We start from the raw sequence: 18,105 nt of genomic DNA, 5'->3' as shown, positions 1-18,105 counted from the left end.
GTGATTAATATGTCAAAAATGAACAACAGGGCAAGTTTTCTCTACTCACCATAGACAGTAATAGTGAATATTTTCAGTGGGATCTCTTTGCTGGTGGTGATTAATTTATATTGTCCAGAGTCTGTAGTTCTGGTGTTTGTGATGGTGAGAGATCCAGTCTGATCCAGCTGTATTCTGCCTCTGAATCTCCCATCAGCAACATCTTCAAATCTTTCTCTCAGTCCAAACAGAGAGAATGCCCTCAGGAAAAGTGAATCAATCTATGGAGAAAGGTCACTGAAACCCATAGGACATACGGTTGCTCAAAGCATAATCGCAGCAGCCTAAATCACAAATATGTGTGTGGTACGAGATGAACTGGGGGTAATAAACAGCCTGCATAGAGCAGCAAAACCGAACAGATCCGACACTAACCCAGATTTAGATGGAAACGGGCGATACACAAAAGGGCGGTACTAGCAGTGAAGCATACCATGGCATGTACCAGCCTTAAATAGGTAGGGATTAACTGCTGATTGACTCTAACCAATGTCAATAATGTAATGACGCAAACAAGCCACTTACACAAGGAGGGGTTTAACCTACCCTACCATGCTAGCCATTAATTACATGAATGCTGCACAAACTGCAGAAAATTTAAAAATACCTCACTCAATGTCATCAGAATTTAATGGTTTGGTGTTGTTTTTACAAAACAATAAAAAAGTTTTCTGTGCATACCCGAGATCCTGCAGGCACAAGTTAGCAGAAATGCTTCAGGTACAATGGGGCTAAAGGCCCCTTTATTTTTAGTTTTTTACTAACATTTAGTTAACACTGACATGTCGTAATTGTAATACAATTGTGTTAACTTGGAATGTGCCATTTATTTCATTTTATTCTCAACTTGTAATATTGTTTATCCAACTTAAGCTTAAGTGAATAATAAATTAGGTATATTTGATATATGAGTCAGTTGGTTACATTTAGTACATTCATAAACAGTCTTGTCTCAGACTTTGCCTTTTCTGGTCTCAGTCTCATCTTAGACTCGGCCTACTCTAGTCTTGGTTTGGAATTGGACTCGGATAAGCTGGTTTCGACTACAACACTTTATCTCAGACTTCAAATAGGTCACCCCCTTTACTGTAAAGTCTGAATGTCTGATTACTTAATGGTTCCTATCATAGGTGATATTTTGTGTGTCACGCCTGATGTAGAGAGATAAAAGAATGAGAGACAAAACAAAAAAGATGAAGAACAAAAAGACAAAAACATACTGAAGATGATAGTAATAAACATAAAACAGGTTCTCTTTTTTTATAATGACATGAAATTCCAGCTTAGTGCAGCTATATATTTTCAATGACCAAGAAACAGAAAACATATAAACAAGTCAAATTAAATGTAAGTCTGTGGCGATCAGGGCGGGGCTGAGCGACTCTGGGCAGAGTGAAGCCGGGGGAGATGAGTGGAGAATGAGTTCCACCTGTGCTCCACACCTGTCTCCCGGCCTCTCACTGCATCACTCGGCCCCGCCCCGATCACCACAAAATCTGTTTAACTAAAAATTAACTATGGCTTGAAACAGATGTTTGACAACATCCTCACTGTCAGAATCTCAGTGCATTCAGATGTACTCTTTCACATGTCGCTATGTCTTGAAAAAAGAAAGAGAAACTTTTATAATAATAATAAAACATCAGGATATACAAATTATTTATAACTTATATTGATTGATAGATTTATTAGTAACAGCTGTTATACACAGTCGGCATCTAATTATATTTTGTCATTTATGTTCCAGTCTGAGGAGGGCTTCGCCAGTTAAGTCTGACATGCCATTGTAATTATTTGTTAAGCTACTTTGTAACAATCTGTTCAGTAAAAAGTGTTATACAAATAACATTTAATATAAGTTAAACAAGTTCACTGTGTTCATTTTTCTTATTTTCTTATTGTGCTAAGAAATACAAAGACTTTGAAAAACGAATTAATAACCAACTAAATTATATTTACTCAAAATGATTTTTTTGTGATATAATGGATCAACAGTATGTAAGCAGTGCACAGGGGAGTTACATGATTTTGCCTGGGGCATAGAGCTTTGTTCGACCAAGATTGGCAATGTTCTCTCAAACTCCAAGACTGCTCTGTTACCGTTCCATCACAAGCAATAAATGCATGTTAGTAGCCCAAAAATGAAAATTCAAAAGAACACAAAGGCAGCATTAATCTTTAATAAGTAATCCATAAAACTCCAGTTTTTAATCAAGTGGTTTAATCCAGATTTTCAGAAGTGATATGATTACTGTAGGTGAGAAACAGATCAATATTTAAGTCCTTTTTACTGTCACTCTCCACTTTTACATTCTTCTTTTGTTTTTGGTGATTTGCATTTTTTTGTGCATATACTTGGCAGGGACGAGAATATATAGTTAAAAGGCTAAAATATTGATCTGTTTCTCACCCACACCTATCATATCTGTTCAGAAGACATGGATTAAACCACTGGAGTCATATGGATTACTTTTATGTTTCTTTTATGTGATTTTTGAAGCTTCAACGTTCTGGCCACCATTCACTTGCATTGTATGGACCAACAGAGCTGAAATATTCTTCTAAAAACCTTAATTTGTGTTCTGTGGAAGAAAGAAAGTCAAACACATCTGGGATGGTATAAGGATGAGTAAATGATGAGAGAATTTTCATTTTGGGTGAACTATCACTTTAATAGATTATAATAGAATAGAACAAAAGACTGATTGTGCAATATCATCAGAAAGACACTCAATTTATTTAATTTTTTTGCTGAAAATTAAAGGGATAGTTATAGTCATTACCCTTCCTTAACTGAATTAGAGAAAGTTTTTATATGAAATCGAGCCAGCATAATTTAGTTGCATTACTTTAAATTAATGTACTTTAGCAGTTTTAACTCAACTTCATGAGGTTTTTCAAACTCAATTTACTAAGGTTTTGTTTAATTAATTTTCTTATGTTGGTACATCTTTAATTTATTTATTAATCATTAGTATATGCCAAGCAAGCAAGTGTAAAGACAGTTAATCTGTTACACTGTCAATTTAAAAGGAACTGCTTATCGAGCTAAACTGCACTCAAATCAAACATCAATCCTCAACCTAAGCACAAGTGCCATTATTCACTACAATATTAACCCCTAAAACTCCAGCATAACAGACACTCTTTTTAAATACCAATATATCAGAACATTTAACATTAACACATCTTCTTCTATTCTCATCTTGCTCAAAAATGTATAAAATAACACTTAATTCAATATCTGTTCATCCCATCCAGTTCCATGAAAAACATGCTAGGAAATCCCGAGCCGGATTTATAAATGCAACATTAACACCACAAATGTAGTCCCAACAAACAGATTAAGTAAACTTCAATTTTACACATTTAAATGGATGTAACACAATGAAATCAATTTGTGAGAAAATATTCTAGAATTCTGTTGCTTCCAGTTCATTTTAATTGAGTAAATTGAACAAACATTATAAATCCTCTTTCTTGAGTGCATGTGACTTTCTTTCTTCTGTGGAACTCAAAAGGAAACGTTATGCAGAATGTTATCAGTCGACATTCACTTTCATTATATTGCAAAAACACACAATGAAAGTACTGATGATGATTGATGATTAGCTGCACATCCACAAAATCATGTTTGATTACTTCCCTTGATATTGTAATTGAGATAATTAAATGTCAATTAATATCATTTACTTCTACATGCCTTATTCTTTATATAGGGCAATATTTTATGCTAAAAACTGTGTTCCTGAATTAATTTATTGCTGTTTTATACATCAGTGAATAAAAAAACAAAGTCATATTGACCCTCTTAGCAGAATGAAAAGAACAGTGCGACAATTTTAAAACATTCTCAATATAATAACTGAAGCGGTCTCTTACTGTAGATTTAGTTTAATTCAAGTACTGCATCACTGCTAGTTTTGTTACATCCTCTACACTGCAAGCAGCAATGGGACATGCAGTGAGATAGAATCCAACATCATTTCAAATACTGCTGGTACTATTTGCTCTGGTTCTAAAGCTTTTTTCTTGCAGGTGATGTTTCAGCACACCTTTAAATTGCTCAACAGACACATCTGATTGATTACAAAGCTCAACTATTGCAAAAAAACATGTTGTTAATAGAAAGTTCTGATGCATAAAACAGGAGTAGACCTAAATAGAAAGCTGTAATTGACACTTTTCACAATTAGTGAATCGTGGCAGCTATAATCATAATATTGATTATTGTTCTGATTAATTGTGCTATCCTAATGGTGAATGAGAATAACATCTCCTTTTGTGTTCCATGAAAGAAAGAAAGTTTTACAGGTTTGACAGAATTTTATTTGGTCAACTTTTATGACAGACAGGATGAATGAGAGTGTGGACACGACCAAAGACTTGTTGTAGAGTCTAAAAACTGTTGAGAAAACTTGATCACTCTCATTTCGTCATTCTTACTCCTCTGGAGTTGGAGGGGTGTGTTTGGAGAATGTTTGGAGAGGAAAGAGGAAGTTGCTGACATGCTCTGAATGGATCCAGATGTTCAAGAACATCTCCCCCTAGCGTCCTGATGATTGAATATGTTATTCATCAGTTATTTACTTGCGTGATGTTGTCTGTTCTCTGGTCTCCTGCCCAGCTCTTTTAGACCTGACATCATAAACCAGAACAGCAACAGCAGCCACGCCCACCAGACCAGAGACGACCAATCGGATCACAGCTTCAGTGAAACCACAACCACAGGTGTAGTCTTATGAGAAAAGAAATTAGCCATGAGAAATCTTTTCAAAAGACTCTGTTAGTTGCTCAGGGCCATGTTTTGCAAACTATCAGTTCAGAGAAAAAAAAAAATCATTATTATGTGTCACTGTGGTTTGACGTACTCTGGCGGCCAAAAGTTTACGTAGATTTTGCTGTCTCAGAAGGAAATTGGTACTTTAATTCACCAAAGTGGCATTCAACTGATCACAAAGTATAGTCAGGACATTACTGAAGTAAAAAACAGCACCATCACTATTTGAAAAAAGTCATTTTTGATCAAATCTAGACAGCAGCCATCACTCCAACACCTTATCCTTGAGTAATCATGCTAAATTGCACTGCACTTTATTACCCTTACTCTTATATCTCACACCGGACTGTCATAAATTATATTATTATTATATTATATTCTCTCTTAACAACTGACTATCAACCGACAGCCTGAATGTCAATACAGTACAATACTGTACATTCTATATATATATATATATATATATATATATATACTTTTTTTAATATATTTTTATTTTAAATTTTTATTGAATAATGTGTATCTATATAGTATCTATATAGTAAAAAAAAAAATAAAAAAAAAACAGCGTATTGTATACTGTACAGTGTATGTTATTATTTGTATACTGTTGAGTGTAATTATGTGTATAACAGATGTTTAAATTGTGTTGTGTTAATTTGATGTTATTGTAAATTGGTATATGTCTCATCACTGTCACGACTGCTATGTTGATCAGAACTGCACCCAAGAATTTCACACACTATTGCACTTACAGGTGCATCTCAATAAATTAGAATGTCGTGGAAAAGTTCATTTATTTCAGTAATTCAACTCAAATTGTGAAACTCGTGTATTAAATAAATTCAATGCACACAGACTGAAGTAGTTTAAGTCTTTGGTTCTTTTAATTGTGATGATTTTGGCTCACATTTAACAAAAACCCACCAATTCACTATCTCAAAAAATTAGAATACATCATAAGACCAATAAAAAAAACATTTTTAGTGAATTGTTGGCCTTCTGGAAAGTATGTTCATTTACTGTATATGTACTCAATACTTGGTAGGGGCTCCTTTTGCTTTAATTACTGCCTCAATTCAGCGTGGCATGGAGGTGATCAGTTTGTGGCACTGCTGAGGTGGTATGGAAGCCCAGGTTTCTTTGACAGTGGCCTTCAGCTCATCTGCATTTTTTGGTCTCTTGTTTCTCATTTTCCTCTTGACAATACCCCATAGATTCTCTATGGGGTTCAGGTCTGGTGAGTTTGCTGGCCAGTCAAGCACACCAACACCATGGTCATTTAACCAACTTTTGGTGCTTTTGGCAGTGTGGGCAGGTGCCAAATCCTGCTGGAAAATGAAATCAGCATCTTTAAAAAGCTGGTCAGCAGAAGGAAGCATGAAGTGCTCCAAAATTTCTTGGTAAACGGGTGCAGTGACTTTGGTTTTCAAAAAACACAATGGACCAACACCAGCAGATGACATTGCACCCCAAATCATCACAGACTGTGGAAACTTAACACTGGACTTCAAGCAACTTAGGCTATGAGCTTCTCCACCCTTCCTCCAGACTCTAGGACCTTGGTTTCCAAATGAAATACAAAACTTGCTCTCATCTGAAAAGAGGACTTTGGACCACTGGGCAACAGTCCAGTTCTTCTTCTCCTTAGCCCAGGTAAGACGCCTCTGACGTTGTCTGTGGTTCAGGAGTGGCTTAACAAGAGGAATACGACAACTGTAGCCAAATTCCTTGACACGTCTGTGTGTGGTGGCTCTTGATGCCTTGACCCCAGCCTCAGTCCATTCCTTGTGAAGTTCACCCAAATTCTTGAATCGATTTTGCTTGACAATCCTCATAAGGCTGCGGTTCTCTCGGTTGGTTGTGCATCTTTTTCTTCCACACTTTTTCCTTCCACTCAACTTTCTGTTAACATGCTTGGATACAGCACTCTGTGAACAGCCAGCTTCTTTGGCAATGAATGTTTGTGGCTTACCCTCCTTGTGAAGGGTGTCAATGATTGTCTTCTGGACAACTGTCAGATCAGCAGTCTTCCCCATGATTGTGTAGCCTAGAGAACCAAACTGAGAGACCATTTTGAAGGCTCAGGAAACCTTTGCAGGTGTTTTGAGTTGATTAGCTGATTGGCATGTCACCATATTCTAATTTTTTGAGATAGTGAATTGGTGGGTTTTTGTTAAATGTGAGCCAAAATCATCACAATTAAAAGAACCAAAGACTTAAACTACTTCAGTCTGTGTGCATTGAATTTATTTAATACATGAGTTTCACAATTTGAGTTGAATTACTGAAATAAATGAACTTTTCTGCGACATTCTAATTTATTGAGATGCACCTGTATGTATATGGTTGTGTGACAATAAAAGTGATTTGATTTCATTTTGATTTGATTAAATTGCTAATCTGGTACTAGAAAATCACTTGCCATTATATCAAACACAGTTGAAAGCTATTTGGTTCATTAAATGAAGCTGAACATTGTCTTTGTGTTTGTTTTTGAGTTGCCACAGTATGCAATAGACTAGCATGTCTTAAGGTCAATATTAGGTCAAAAATGGCATAAAAGAAACAGATTTCTCTAGAAACTCGTCAGTCAATCATTGTTTTGAGGAATGAAGGCTATACAATGCTTGAAATGGCCAAAAAACTGAAGATTTCATTCAAAGGTGTACACTACAGTCTTCAAAGACAAAGGACAACTGGCTCTAACAAGGACAGAAAGAGATGTGGAAGACCAGATGTACAACTAAACAAGAGGATAAGTACATCAGAGTCTCTAGTTTGAGAAATAGACGCCTCACATGTCCTCAGCTGACAGCTTCATTTAATTCTACCCGCTCAACACCAGTTTCATGTACAACAGTAAAGAGAAGACTCGGGGGTGCAGGCCTTATGGGAAGAATTGCAAAGAAAAAGCCACTTTTGAAACAGAAAAACAAAAAGAAAAGGTTTGAGTGGGCAAAGAAACACAGACATTGGACAACAGATAATTGGAAAAGAGTGTTCTGGATCTTAACCCCATTGAGTTTTTGTGGGATCAGCTAGACTGTAAGGTGCGTGAGAAGTGCCCGACAAGACAGACACATCTATGGCAAGTGCTACAGGAAGTGTGGGGTGAAATGTCACCTGAGTATCTGGACAAACTGACAGCTAGAATAACAAGGATCTGCAAAGCTGTCATTGCTGCACATGGAGGATTTTTTGATGAGAACTCTTTGAAGTAGTTTAAGAAGTTCTGAACATTTTTTTCAAACTGTAATAGTAATTTTTCACATTATTAATGTCCTGACTATACATTGTGATCAGTTGAATGCCACTTTGGTGAATAAAAATATCAATTTATTTCCATAAGAGCAAAATCTGTACATTATTCCACATTTTTGGCTACCAGTGTATATATATATATACTTTTCCACAAGCATTTTTATTCAGAGCATGAAACACAGAAAACAACAGATACACTGAACTTAGTAAAACATGAAATGAGTGATAGACATGATGATGAATTAATCTACAGTATAAATGAGGCCACAAATGAGTTCAGTAACAAAACATTGATATCACCGCTGACGTACCTGAACACGGCTGACAGACTTCATTAATGTTGAGATGTTTAGTCTGATTGCTGATTGAATTGTTCACCACACAGCTGTAAGAATCATCGACACACTCCAGATGTAGAGAGAGACTGCTGTTGAGATCAGACACACTGATGGAGGAGAATAAACTGTTTCCTTTGTACCAGGAGAGAGTCACCTGTCTTACATTCACCACTGAACACACCAACACACATTTAGAGCTTGAAGAACACTGAGAAGAGTTACTGGTGATGACAGGAACGGGCAGACGAGCTGAAAAATATGAGAAATATACACACACATTGATCCAATCACACCATTTGTGGACTGCTTTATTTTCAGTGTTTATTATGACAGTGATTAATATGTCAAAAATGAACAACAGGGCAAGTTTTCTCTACTCACCATAGACAGTAATAGTGAATATTTTCAGTAGGGTCTCTTTGCTTTTGGTAGTTGCATTATATTGTCCAGAGTCTGTAGTTCTGGTGTTTGTGATGGTGAGAGATCCAGTCTGATCCAGCTGTATTCTGCCTCTGAATCTCCCATCAGCAGCATCATATAACCTGATCATTATTGGCTTCTCTGTTGATGTGAGCAATGAGAGTTTTATTAGGTCCAAACGTCCACATGATCCCATCATCTCTCAGTATTTTAGTATCATCATTCTTTAGAGTAACAGAATCTCCCTCCGTCACTGACACTGACTCTAAAACATCTGTCTCAACACCAAACACACCTGCAGAACAAACAGAGACAGTTACTAAGAGAGCCACTGGAAATCATTTCATATCATTTCAAAATGAATTTGAATGTATAATGAGATAATCTGCTGTTCACATTTTCACACAATGAGTTTGATGAAGGTATTTGGTGTTCTGTCTGTGACTGAGTGCTCGAGCAGCATTCATGATTTCAGTAAATGCACTATATGATCAAAAGTATGTGCACACCCTCTTCTAATTTACAGGTTTATCTATTCCAGTAATTCCAGTAAAAACAAATCTTAATGCAACAGCACAAAGTCCAGACCTGAACCTCACTGAACACCTTTCAAATAAACTGAAAGTGTCTCAAATCATAGACAGTAGTATTGATTGATTGATCTGACATTAACTCATGTTAAAGACAAGTAAATGCTGTCATTAGTTGTAGTTAATCACACTGTACTAAAAGAGAAAGAACTGAAGTCATAAAAACATATTTATAACTTACCAAACAGACTCCAAAAGCACAAACAGAAAGTCACGTCAAACATTTTCTTCATCAGTTTCAAATAAACAGCTCATAAAACAGTCCACAATTGTACAATGACTAGAACTGAAACATACACGACAGAAACGGGGTTCTTGTGCTCTTAAACTCTGATGATCGTTTCATTAGATGCCAAACAGAAGGAGACTGATGATGATGATGTGTCGCTCGAGAATGAATCTGTGTTTTGAATCAATAATCGATCTCGTTCACTTTCATACACTGACTCATTTAAGTCTCTCTCTTTCTAAACCAATGACCTCTAGTTTGTAAAGTCGTGTGGAAGTACTTGTAATGACCAACCGAACAATACACCCCTTGACTAGTGATGGGGATTTTGATTCATACTAGTGACCCAAACTGACTTTTGAATCTGTTCACTAAAAGATTCATTTGGAGACATTGCTGTGTCCCAATTCGCCTACTTATATTATGCCCTTAAAGTGTGCACTCTTTTTGTGATGGAAAAGTGTCTACTGTTTAGTTTGTATCCTGAAAATGTTAAAAAAACTGTTTTTAAGGGTACGTTTACACGCCAACGATGTACTAAAAACGGAAAAGTTTTTCCTTTACGTTTTTGGAAAGTTTTGCGTTCACACGGATCCATGAAAACGACTAAACACACTGTATTATGCATGCCAGGCCAGTAGTTGGCGATGTCACATTGTAAAGAAACACTACGCGCTTGCACACATAAGCATTCTTCCACAGACAGGTGAATATAAACAATGAAGATGGCGAAAGCATCGAGCAATTTTGTCTGGATGGACGATGAGGTTGCTTTATTACTACAAGACTTGAGCAGCACAAACACAGTCATGTAGTCCGCCATTGTAGTTTGGAATGTCTCGCACATTGTTTTGAAGTACTCGCGCGCAAGCCAGTAGACTGAACATGTAATACGCGTGTGCATGACGTCATCGTTTTCACAAATTCGTGTTTTTGTATGTTTACACGGAGATGATAACGGGATCGTTTTCAAAAACTTGCACTTTGAAACCCGTTTTCAAAAGCTTGCGTTTTCAGGCCCCAAAATGCCGTTGTCGTGTAAATGAACAGCCAAAACGCATAACAATTTTTCTGTTTTCAGTTGAAAATGTTGTCGTGTAAACGGCCCCTGAATCTGATCTTTTTAAGATGTTTAGCAGATGTTAATTAGATTATGATGCTTTCCAGATGAAAAGCTCTAAAACAGACATCTCAGAGATGTACATGTGCTATCAGGGTAGTTATCATGATATGCACGTTCCTCATTTCACATTTACTATCATTCATTCATTGTTCTTCTTCAATTCATCTGTGAAGAAACAGCATGTCGTTATAGATCTGTCACAGGCAGGGCTGGATTGGTAATCTGTCATACCGGGCATTTTCCCGGTGGGCTGACGCACTTTGGGGCCGATCAGGGGCAGACTGGCCATCAGGATAACCGGGCTGGCCACGAAACAGGCCAAATAGGCCATGATAAACTGAAATGAGCCGCCGTGTTATGCAAAACGGGCAACAAAACCTTGCTACAACTTATCGATAATTACAATGATTCGTACCTATGGATGGAATCCTGCTGCAATCATTTCTTTAACTACTCATCCATCCAGTAATAATAAACAGCTGTGATTGGTCCATCCTAACCAGTGCTGAGAAAAGTAACAGGTGCTTTGTGATAGTGCCATGCAGAGGTGTATAGTAACGAAGTACAAATACTTCGTTACTGTACTTAAGTACAGTTATTTTAATATTTATACTTTATTGAGTATAATTATTTCTTTGGACTTTTATTTTTACTTTACTATATTTTGAAGAGAAAATTGATACTTTTGCTCTCTTTTAATTTCTCCAGACCCTTTCGTTACTTTTGCTACTGAACACCTAAAAAAATAAAATAATAACAGCAGTATGTGCAAAACTGTATGCAGATCGGCGATAGTGATGTGTGTGATTCGTTGAAAGAATCATTTGAGTCGAATCTGTTGAATTTGATTCCTTTGAACTGAACAAAAAGATTCAAAAAGCGGTCTGAATGATTCATTTTGAGAATCACGAATCTGAATCAAAATCAAAAGCGAAGCGTGCGCCAGATTACGTGTTCCGTCTACACTGGGGAAGACAAGAAACTGCTCATGTTAGTTAAATTTTTTTTTTTTTTTTTTGACTAATTAAATTTAGAAGTTTAGGCTTAAACATTATGAAAGCTGTGAAATAATGAAGTTATGTGCGATCAGTCCCCTGCCTTTCCAGGAGACCTGTTCATATAAAAGTCAATCACATGTGTTTACATTTTACATTTAAACAAGATATGATGTGTATGAATAATTAACAGCACTCATGAAAATGTCCAACAATGTTTATTTTTATATTTTATGAAGATGGTCTTTGCCGAAGCAAAACTAGTTTTCTGGTGGTTGCTAAAGTGTTATATTTGCTTTGTAGCACATTTATGCTACAGTATGTGGTAACTAGGGTTTTCTGGATGGTTGCTAGGGCATGCTATGCTCTCTGCTGTGTGTTATGGCGCATTGCTACAGTATGTGGTTGCCAGGTTGTTACTATGCTGTTGCTAAGTTGTTTTAACTGTGTTTCAGCACAGTTTTTGCACATTGCTTTGCACTTGACAGGGTGTTCTAGGTGGTTGTCAGGTTGTTGCTATGCTGTTAAGTTGTTTTAGCTGTGTTTCAGCACATTGCTATGCAGTTGCCAGGGTGTTTTGGGTGGTTGCTGGGTGGTTTCATATTGGCCCCATAATCCCATAAATATGATCATTCTGATTTGACTTGAATGAGCAATTAAAGGGATGGTTCATTTAAAAATGACCCTCATTCGATCCAAGATGTGTATGACTTTAATTTTTTTTCTGCAGAACACACACACACACTCACACTCACACACACACACACACACACACACACACACACACACACACACACAAAAGATTTTCAGAAGAATATTGCTGTTATGTAGGTCAATTCAATGTAAGTGAATAGTAGCCAGACCTTTAAATCTCGAAAAAGCACATAAATGCAGCATAAGAGTAATCCATAAGACTCCAGTGGTTTCATCAATGTCTTCTGAATGGATCAAATTGGTTTTTGGGTGAGAATAGACCAAAATATAACTCCTTTTTCGACTATAAATTTTGACATTAGCAGTCTACTTGGCGATGAGGATTTCAAGTTCGATTACACTTCCTATAGCGCCATCTAGGGCTCTGCACGTGCATCATGCACTAGAAAGTGAAATCAAGCTTGAAATCATGTTCGTGCCTAGAGATTGCAATGGCAAGATATACAGTGAAAATGAGTTACAGTTTGGTTTGTTTTCACCCAAAACCAACTGAATCGCTTCAGAAGACATGGATTTAACCACTGCAATAGTATGAATAACTTTATGCTCCCTTAATGTGCTTTTTGTAGCTTGAAATGTCTGGCCACCATTCACTTGCATTGAATTAACTTATAGAGCTGAAATATTTTCTAAAATCTTTGTTTGTGTTCTGCAGATGAAAGAAAGTCATACACATCTGGGATGGCATGAGGACAAGTAAATGATGAGCACCAACATTCAAATAAGTTGCCATGGGTTTAATGAACTGTTCCGTAATTTATGCAATTTACCTGTACTTTTGATACTTAAGTAAATTTAATATCAGTTACTTTAATACTTTTAATTAAGTCATTTTCTCATGAGCTACTTTAACTTTTACTTGAGTCAATTTCCATGAAGGTATCTTTACTTCTACTCAAGTATGACAAATGGATACTTTATACAACACTGGTGCCGTGTATGTTCTGCTTTAGCATCGGTCCTCTCAACAATAGTTTACAGCCAATTATTGATGTTGAAAACTTTTTGAATAGTTACTGAATTTAAAAAAAACAACAAATGACAATTGCAATGATTTGGATCTGTGGATGGAAAATGGCCATGTGACAGTGCAGTATGTGCAGCTTCAGCAGCTGTCTGGACCTCTCGACAGTAATTTACAGCCTATTAATGATATTTAAACTTTTCGAATACATTTTGAACTAAAGATTCAATGTGCTGCATTGTGAACTTTTCCAGAGGTTGGTAGTAACACACTACATTTACTCCATTACATTTACTTGAGTAACTTTTTTGGGGAAAAAATACTTTGAGTAGGTTTAAAAGTGGGTACTTCTTACTTACGCGTTCTTGTCCTTACATTACTGGGTTTAATTTTAATTAATGCGGAATTTATTGAGGGATTATTGAATGGGACTTTTACCAGAGTGGATGTTCACACAACCTCGTGCGCTGTCACAGACTGTCACTCAAGTCATCACTGCTGCAGCATCATACTCTTCAAAGTGAACAGTGAAAAAAAGAATAGTTTCATCATGCAATGCCTTCATTTAACAAGATTAAAATCAATTTAAGGCAGCACGCTGAGGTAAATTTTGGCTCTGATGATAACACAGGATTTTCTGTGTAATGTGATGGTAATTTTCAGGGTGATTCTGTAACTGGGCTCTTATGACATCCGTTTTTAAGAGCACATTTTTAAATCAGTGCAGCAATATATCGGTGCACTTTGTCCCGCATGTCATGAGCAGCATTTACGCATTTACCACGCGCCCTCGCGGGGGTACTGGAAACTATCGCAGCTACTTCAGGCGGATTAACTGTATAAATCCATGTAAACATCCATGTTAAGTGTAAATAAATGCCTTGGCTCTGCTGTTCGCGTGATTGACAACTGGACCGTGAACAGCATTTCTGCGCGTGCACTCCGAGGTGCGCGTGGCGTGCGCGTGAGAGATGAGCGGGCGCGAGGCGATCGTATGGTGAAGAGAGTTGCTGTGTCCGAAATCGTTCACTCTTCACTCGTTCACTATTTCCTATATAGTGAATGGCAGTTAGTGCACTATATCTCAGCAGTGAGTGAACGAAATGAGTGAGATCTCTGGGGCTGTCACAGAAACATACACACATATGAACTTTTAAAATACTTGGGCCTTACTTGTTATTCTTATTAAATAATATATAAATACAATAAATCTTCATTCTGTTTGTCATTTTTAATATATACTGTGTGTTAATATAAGGAGTAAACACATTTGATCAAATAAAGAGTACATTTTAAAATGTATCTGTATGTTTTACCTCTCTGTATGTTATTATGTTATTTTAATCAAGTAATGATTTGTCAAAAAGTAATTTAATACATTCAGCATGAAATAAAAAACTGCAGGAGTGGAGGAAGCAGTAAACTCCCAGCTCGTACGTCTTCCCCGTGGTGGATTGTGGGCAATTAACCATCATCGAGTATACATCAAATGTACACTCGAAATTAGAGTGCATTGTGGGTAATAATGAGTGAACAAAGTAAGGAACGAGTGGCTCACTCAGAATTCAGACAATCCTACAAAATGGCGGACACTCGAAATAGTGCACTATATAGTGGATAGGGGGCGGTTTCAGACACAGCGAGTGTTCCACAACCGGGGTTGGAGCCCTACACAGGCTGCGTACTCTCCATTTAGAGAGCAGAGGTACTGCTGTACAGAACTAATGATCTAAATACTTTCAACATTGAAAACTGTAACTACACTGAAATAAGAATCCACACAGGATTTAAAAGCTATGAAATAGTGAAAGAAGGCATTAATAAAGCATGATCTTTCTTTGGTTTATATTTCAGCATTATATATATAATGTCCTTGTGGGACATTCTCACGTTTTCACCTTAATAATTACTAGACATTTTTCCAAGCCTCTTTTCTTATTAACAAATTCATCCAGATCTGACAAGAGCCCTTAAAGGTATAGTTCACCCAAAAAGTTTAATTCTCATTATTTACTCACCTTCATGCCACCCCAGATGTATATGTCTTTCTTTCATCTGCTGAACTCAAATGAAGATTTTTAGAAGAATTTCTCAGCTCTTCAGATCCATACAATGCAAGTGAATGGGTGGCAACATTTTAAAGCTTAAAAAAAAAATCACATAAGTCAGCATAAAAGTAATCCATAAGACTCCAGTGGTTAAATCAGTATATTCAGAAGCGATGTGATGGGTGTGAATGAGAAATGGAGAAAGATGGCTTTCACATTCTTCTTCTTATGTTTTTGGTGATTCACATTCTCTGCATATTGCCCCCTGCTGTCTAGCAAAAAATGACAAATATTGATCTGTTTCTCGCCCACCACTGGGATGGCATGAGGGTGAGTAAATGATGAGAGAATTTTCAGTTTTGGGTAAACTACCCCTTTAAAGTGATAGCTCAGCCATAATTTAATATTCTGTCATAATTTCCCTACCCTCATGTTGTTCCAAACCAGTGTGACACTTTGCATTATGTGGAACACAAAATATGTTAGACAGAATGTTAGGGACTGACAGTCTCAGTCACCATTCACTTCCAAAATATGGAGGAAAAAAAATTCTCTGAAGGTAAATAGTGACTCAGACAAACATTCTGTCTAATATCTACATCATGTTGCATGGAAGAAAGAAAGTCATATGGGTTTGGAACAACATGATGGTGAATGATGACAGAATTTCCATTAATAATAATAATAATTGTGTAATACATGTTAAATGTGTATTATGTAATGGAATATAGGGGAGTTAACGTCTATTATGTCATTTGTGAAAGTAACAAGTTGCTCACTACTTGAGTTCTCTTTTAATTGGATACTTACTCTTACTCAAGTAATTATTTATGTTAGTTCTTTTACTTCTACTTGAGTAATTATTTTTTTAAGTAATTGTACTTTTACTTGAGTACAGTTTTTGGCTACTCTACCCACCTCTGAACTTATCTGATATGAACTGAAATAGGGCAATAAAAAAATTGCAATTGCGTGTTGTTCATGTTGTGGCTTCTGCCACCTCTGTGAAACATCACTCTTGAAGTCATGGGGTTTTGATGCCAGACGATAGACTTTATTATCAGAGATAAAAAAGCCGAGTTGCTCCCAGTGAAACTCCCGACTCTACGTTTGCACCTGCTTAAATACATATGATCTACCAAGGTGTGGCTAATACATTCCAGATGTCACTGGAAGCCTCTGTGAAAAGGCCTTACCATATTTTCTTTAGTATCAACACAGGAGACTCATTTTGCCATATGTGAGTGGCCCCACATTCCTTTTCAAGACAGACCTCTACACAAACACACATGCTTGACCACCAGAAACAATTGTAGAATAAAATGGCTATATTAACATTTATTATACTTGATTAATTTATACTCATCTTTATAAAAATATTCTACATTATTTAGTGGGCAGAAAGTGGCCCACGGAAACATTTTGTTTTGCTTTTTACAGAATCTAGAGATAATTTAGGGCACTTATTTAAATGTGGAGTGTATAATTTTAATCCAATACACCTTTTGTCAAATTCCGTGTATATCTCTTCAAAGTCCACTAGCTGTCCGTTCTGTGTGTGCCCTGAAACAAATCTGGTGTTTGTACACAGCCTTGGCTCTGTAAATGAGAAAATAATCAAAGTGGGTCAGACTGATCCACACAAGCAATCACACAGCATAGGCAATAAATGTGCATAGGGAGTAGGAACATTTTCTGCATACCATTCCATAAAAATTGCTTACAGAACTTTTTAGGTGTCTTAGTACAAATAATATACAAATTCAGTTATTATTATTATTATTATTATTATTATTATTATTGTCGTAAATAAAAAATGGTTCAATTACAAAAGAATTATGTCATACACTTTTATTTGTATGGCGTGATCCAGTCCAGTTAACCTTAAGCTGGTTTGCTAATCGCCATTCAACAGAGGGTCGCATAAGGTAAGTTTGGCTAAGAGTGCTTCGATCTCTATCGAGCCGATTGCAAGAGCAAAACCAGGAATCTATTTGAACAGATTAACTGACTTTGATACTGTAAAAAGGGATAATTTTCTATCCGTTCCGGAGTGGAACTTCAATAAATTGCCCTTGAAGGTCTCTGCAATGTTCTGTCTTTTCTGAGTGCTGAAGTAAAGCAATTATTGTTAATTCACACATTTGATTCCATTATTCACTTGATCTGACTCCAATTTTATATTAATCTGACTCCAATTTTAAGTTAACCTCTAATTTATATTTAAGCTGTAATTAATTTCTGATCATTCTTTTAATTTAACATTTTTAGGTTATTGATTACTCTAAATCCTCTTCTATTCATTGTCCTTTTGATCTTTGGAGACTTACGCCGGCCATTATTAAATTACGTAAACCTCCCGAAAATGGATAGCCAGTTCCATTCTTAGTCAGCGGTTGTAGGGTTAACTAATATTGTCTGGTTTGGCTTGTCTCATAACCAGATGATATTGCCGCTTAGTCACGTACATACAACTTGCTAAGACGGATGGTGAGCAGTGACTGAGAGTCTTTAAATGGCTTTCTCCTACCCGGTTTGTCCTAGGTGGTTATGCTACCTAGTTGTCCTGAGTGGTTTCTCCTATATTAAAGCTCCAGTATG

General features: G+C 36.5%; 1 pseudogene; it reads right to left on the bottom strand.

Moving 5' to 3' along the window:
- Positions 1-9,782, bottom strand: part of LOC127439083 (uncharacterized) — a 40,841-nt pseudogene extending 31,059 nt beyond the window's left edge.
- Positions 9,783-18,105: the final 8,323 nt, after the last annotated feature.

Source organism: Myxocyprinus asiaticus, chromosome 50 (genome assembly GCF_019703515.2).
Source record: "Myxocyprinus asiaticus isolate MX2 ecotype Aquarium Trade chromosome 50, UBuf_Myxa_2, whole genome shotgun sequence".
Taxonomy (NCBI): domain Eukaryota; kingdom Metazoa; phylum Chordata; class Actinopteri; order Cypriniformes; family Catostomidae; genus Myxocyprinus; species Myxocyprinus asiaticus.
Note: the sequence above shows the minus strand (reverse complement) of the source record. Positions and strands in the feature narration are given on the sequence as shown.